At 38.9% G+C, this 6,000-nt stretch overlaps 1 protein-coding gene across 1 annotated transcript in view; it reads left to right on the top strand.

Annotated features, from left to right (window-relative positions):
* Positions 1-3,215: 3,215 nt before the first annotated feature.
* RALB (RAS like proto-oncogene B) overlaps positions 3,216-6,000 on the top strand; it is a 49,051-nt gene continuing 46,266 nt past the window's right edge. Inside the window, exon 1 of the mRNA XM_042040475.1 lies at positions 3,216-3,310. The gene's annotated coding sequence lies outside the window, so the exon portion shown is untranslated. The remainder of the gene's footprint in view (positions 3,311-6,000) is intronic.

Genomic DNA, 6,000 nt, shown 5'->3' with positions numbered 1-6,000 from the left:
AGGACCTGTAGCTCTTTCTTAAAAAAAGCAACTTTCTCTGGAACATAACAGCAGCAGACCAAAAGATCAGCACTGTTTTAAATGTGAAGTGTACTATCCAACTGAAATTGCACAGGGAGCCAAGAGAGCAAAATGCTCTGGAAGCTCCTGCAATCAACTTCATGCCAGAACTGGCAAGATATTTTTAGCTATGACACACTCTTGAAGATTTATTTAGGCTTGTAAGAGGTACCCAAATCTGAGGGTGGTGACCACTTCAGTTATGGTCCTGCCTTGTCATCATCCAAGTTCTCCTCCCACACACAACCTTGCCTGACCTGTGAAACAGTCCTTTCTTTTCTCCCTCCCTGCCATGATTCTTTTTACGCCTGCTCATCACTGTATCTCCTACTATAAATGTAAAATCTTGGCTTTTCCTCATTTCCCCATCCTATAAATCCCTTCCACCTCTTTCCCAAGCTTGAAACTACTTCCTTATCCAGGTTTTTTACCAGATGCTGGATGTTAGAGTAAGGAAACCTCCCAGCCTTATATGTGTAGAAAGGAGCATGACTTACACTTCATATGGACTTCACAGTAAGAGTGGTCAAACCCTTAAACAGGGTGCCCAGGAAGACTGGAATATCCACCCATGGAGATATTCACACCTGGACCAGGCAAAGTGCTAAGCAACCTGACCTAACTTTGAAGCTCTGTTTTGAGTGGGTAAAGGATGAGGTAATGTCCAGTGATTCCTTTTAATCAAAATTGTTTCATAATTCTAATTAAATCTTGAAGAAAAAGAGGGAGAGAGTGAACACACAAGAATCTAAGAAAAGTATGGTTTTATGGCAAGAAGCAAAAGGAATACAGCAGAACAAAACAGAGCTGTGCACAGTTATCCTGCTTCTCATGCTCACACTGAAGTAACTCAGGATGCAGAGAGATGTTAAAATCTGCAGAGAACCAAGAAGAGAATGAACACCAATGTGTCTGTGGTTAGCCAAGACTTACTTCATCTGTTTGACCTCAAAGCCTGGTTAGAAGAAATATGTGTGTTGTCTTCAGAATATCCTCCTCTGGAATATTCCAAGGCACCATCTGTTTTATTTCCTGCAGATTCAGAATAGGAACATGATGCAGGCAGTACCCACCTCCTCAGAGCTTGGGGTGAGCAATGACCCAGGTGCTGCAGCCAGATGTTCACTGGAGAGTAACCTTCTTGGGGCCACAGAGGAGTACGAGCACACCAGAGATGCCCCTGCCCTCTTCATGGCAAGGAGCAGTTCCCGCTCCCTTGTCTTATGAACACTTAAAATTATGGTTTGCAGTCCAGTATGTGAATACATGAAATGTCCAATTCAAATCCAGAGCTGTGACAAGCCTTTGCTCTTTTAGGAAATCTTTTCAAATCCAGGTGGTCACCTATGTAGGTTTTATAGTACTACTAAAAATCAAGGTGAGAGCAGAGAAAGAGAAATATACATGTAAACTGTATCACAGTTTTTTTAGAACAACTTCCCAAATTCTACAAAAATTAATGTATTGGTGATCTTAAGTCACACTCCTCAAACTCAGAAACAATTTGAGAAGTAGCTGATCCTTACTAGACAGAACAACTCCAGATCCTTCATTCCAGAGTACAAGTAGCTAAAAAATCCCAGAATCTTTATGAAGAAAATGGTTCTGTGCTCTGGTTTATTCTACTACTACTGCTGTTTATTTGGGAGATGCATCACTGCTGGATAAATGAGCATTGATAATACTACCATCTGTTTAATAAATATTATATTATAAAGTATTGTTCTTCCCCATCCTCTAAAATAGAACAAGTTCCTGAAATTGAAAGTCCAGTAACAAAAAGCACAAATAGAACAAGAAATCTGGCAGCAAAATATTTCTTCTTTAACAATAGAGCTGCAAGAGCAACACCCTGTTGTGCAGCTCAGTAGAAGTGTACTGACAAATAGTGAAACACAAAATGTCTGATCCCTAAACTGATTTAATATAAGGTTCCTCCAAATCCAAGCCATTAAATTAAAAGCCAATACAGGAGCATGAAAATGATGATAAACAATATTGTATCACTCATGGGTGGCCTTAATGCTGAATCTGGAATGAATTGCATTAACAAAATCACTGGAAATCTTTAACATGAAAAGAAGACATTTGAAAGCTAAGCACAATGACCACCCTAACAGAGAATGTTGCAATTCCTAACACTACATAAAAACGTTGCTTGCTTGAACTCTGGGCTAAATTTTCCTCTGAGTGTGTTTTATGGGAGTATAACAGAAACAAAATTATCCTGACAACGTGAAAGAAAAATGAGTGGCTTATTAGACCAATTGATAAAGGTGGAAATGACAGAGAACCTTCCAGGCACTCAAATGCTGCTTTGGATCTGAAATAAAACCAGAAAATTTCAAAGCTAAACCCAGGTAAAGAACAATTGTGCTAAGTTAGGACTTTGCTTCAAATGTTTATTGTTTTCTTTTTTAAAGGCTGTAGACAATGACCTGGTAAATAAATTTATAGTAATATATCCCTGAAAATGGATTATTATTTCTGAAGCAGACTTGCAATTAGAAAAGGATCTAAGGAGTAAAACTTAGCCCTGCAAATCTGCACAAGATCACATTGACTTTCCATGAGATTTAAAAACCTGTTTGCTTACATTGCTTTAGAAAATATTAATTGGATTCCTGAATCACTTAGATGCTTTAAAAGATTTTATTTTTGCTGAGAAAGGCAATTAGACAAGTCAGGATACTACGAAGCAGTGGATACACGTGGGTCCCTGTTGCTTACACAGACCCAGCTGTGGCTGCAGACCCAGCTGTGTTGGGGCTGGGTACATTTGCCTCAACAGAGCTGGTAATAAGCTGAAAGCTTAAAATCTGACAGAGGCAGCAATAAGTATTGCTCTGAGCTGGCTCAGTTGTAATAGGTTTCTTAGGCTAGTCCTAGTGATGATGCAAACATGGTTTTCTAAGTTTGTAATTTTTATTTATTGAAACTTTTCACTGGAAAGGCTAGGGAAGATGAATTAGAAAAGTAATTTTCTGTTATTGGCCATTCAGGATTTTTAAGCTGTTACTTTTTAAATTATCTCCAACAGTTTCCTTGTTTTTAGAATGAGTGCATGATATCATATCCTGAGCCCTTCCCTTTTCTTGTAACTTTCTGAGGCACTAGGAGGAGTCCAGCTACAGTCATCATGTGAATTGGTGTGCAAGACTGTAGTGGAGCTCCTTCTGCCACCTCCTGCCTGCCTAATTCATGCTCCTTAAGAAACTGCTGTTCTAGGACAAACGACCCTTTAAGCACAGTGAGTATCAGCTGAGAGAGCAACCAATTTATCCAGTTTGTAAAGTTGATCACTGCTCCGTGTATTTACATTTATGTGCATCTTGGGATACAAATAAAAGGACAACTCACTGTCAGTATTTGATACTGACGTGAAGAAGAGAAGGGAGTTCCCTGGCCCAGCTGGGGTGAGAAAAGCAACAGCGGCAACATGGGAGGCTCTCAGGGTGCAGAGATTGGATTAAAGGTGTGGGCTAGGTGTAGAAAAGGGCCAAGGTACATGTGCTGTGCCAGGCAACATACCTATTTGCTGTGGATGGACAGACAGACAAGAAAAAGCAGCTGCTAAAATGTATAGAGGAGCAGCTGTGGTATTGTATTAATACCATACACATGGTATTGTATTAATGCTGGATGACAAGCACCACTTGTTTATTCTTAATCTGGTTTCATATGAAGAATGTAGTAGTACTAGCTAGTAATAAGCAAAATAAAAGGAGAAGAAAAGAAATAGTTCTCTTCAGTAATCTTCACTCATCCCTAAAGCATGCAGGCCAAGTAAATATTCACAGTGAGTCATTGGCTCTTTTTAGTATAACTATAACCTGTGGTGGTGTTACTGCTGCATTTTTCCGTCTTGGCCTGTAGCTCTGAAATGCAGAGCTAAAGGCTCTGTTACTCTTGGTGGAGGACCTAAGGTTTTGTCTAGATGTCTCTGCAATGCTAATTTAGTAGAAACTAGGTAAATGTATCAATAATATAGTTATGATTTATGATTATATTTAATATATGTATGAATAAGGTAGTATGATCCATGTTTCACAGTGTAAAAAATGTTATAATGAAAGTAAATAAACGACATGCATTTATATCTACCAAGTGATAGTGTAGAACTTATTTATTAACCTAGAAAGTAGCTTTTAAAAGGATAGCGCATCTGAATTTTCTTGTCTCTGTTGTCCTCATAGAATACCAAACACTAACTTAATTCCAAGGTTGTAAAGGATTTATGACCATGCCTTACATAAAGGCCTCAATTTAGGATTAGATGGAACCAACAGAAAGCAGCAGTGATATTTTTATGAATACTTAAGATAACAGTAACTGTCTTCAAAAAAGTCCTTGGTGATGTGAGCAACTATACAGGAAACACATAACCTTTGCATATGTCACTGATCACATTACTTTGTGTTTTTAATTTGCTTACTGTGGTTTTGATCAGCTCCTTCATGGGGTAACAGCACAGTGTTAGTAAAAACCATTGCTTTTTTGTCTGCTAAATTGCACTGTGAGGTAAAAACTTCTCTTTGGTTAAAAGTTGCTGATCTAGCTAATTTTATGACAGAACATTTTCTAAACACAGTTATGATAAGAGTAGCAGGATACTTAATATATGCTGTGTGCTGCTCAGCCTCAGTAGCATCGAGAGTACTGTACCAGAGGTGACCATTGGAACACCTCCTCCAGGGTTCTGCCTCCTGCAGTGACCTGTACCAGGTGCTTCTGATCCAGCTGCAGCTAAGTCCAGAGAGATCAGCTGTCAAATAGGCTTCACACGAGCTGGTTTTGCAAGCCTACCGGTTAGTAGTTGGCTTGTACTGTGCAACATGAGGGATTTGTAACTCTTTCATTTAATAGAATGTCACAGTGGATGTTCACATTTCCATAGAAATGTTTGTTGCTTGAATTCACTGAGATCTTGGTTCCAAAAATGTTATATGACCATGAGTTCAGTAAAAGTCTGGGGGTTTAGAAAAACATTCTTTTCTCTGGATTTAAATCACTGCCATTCACTTCCATTGGATATAAATTTGCTTATACATCATGGAAAAAACTCACCTTAGTCTTTCAGTTGTGTGATCTACAGAAGAATAATGATATCTTTTTATTCTTACTTATAGTTTGGTCTGTCTAGTTTGTGGCTATGCTTTTTTTTTTCAACTCATAAACTTACTTCAAGAGATTCACTCACAGTTTTAGAATTCTAGGATATGTGATGTAGTCAGGCCACCAGGTTGGCCACTTGCCCTAGATGAAGCACTCTGAATATCTCAAATCACCTCCCTGTCCCACATGTCCTTTCCTGATTTCTTACACCTGGGTATTGAGAGCTCTTGCACTCTGTGGAAAATGTCCAGATCTGCCAGCTCTATTCTGGTCCCTTTTCTCTGAGGGCAGTTTATCAGGGGCACCTATTGCTAACTCCTTGAAGAGGTAGAATTTTGCTTTCCTAAAATTCAGGGGCCTGACTTTACCCTTCACCTAACCCATGTCATCGGGGACTGCAAACTCCACCAGTGCATGATCATGGCAGCCCAGGCTGCCACCAATATTGATGTCACCAATTAGCTCACTTGTGTTGGTGACCAGCAGGTTCTGTAGTTAATTATTTTGTTGTCATCCTTAAGAAATCCAAAGATGAAAGAGATGTGAGTTTCCTTTATAGAAACTACCTAATTCTGCTCTTGTATCCTGTTTATGTACATCTTCAAAAATAAATTTTCCAGCACCTTGCATTCAAGAAATGTTAGGTGCATAGCAAATGTTTAATTAAGTAATCCCACACAGAATTTGTGAGGCAGGCTCCCTCATTTTACAGGTGAAACAGAGAGCGAGGCAGTAAATTAAGTGGTTTGCTTAATATCACACAGTGAGTCAGTGCTAATGCTGAAAATAGACTTTGTCTTCTCATTCTTTTCCCTGTATTTTAAT

The sequence above is a fragment of the Corvus kubaryi genome, unplaced genomic scaffold (assembly GCF_017639235.1).
Source record: "Corvus kubaryi isolate FWS band 111438036 unplaced genomic scaffold, C.kubaryi_AGA036_p1.0 37396, whole genome shotgun sequence".
Classification (NCBI taxonomy): Eukaryota; Metazoa; Chordata; class Aves; order Passeriformes; family Corvidae; genus Corvus; species Corvus kubaryi.
This window is presented reverse-complemented; position numbering and strand designations above follow the sequence as displayed.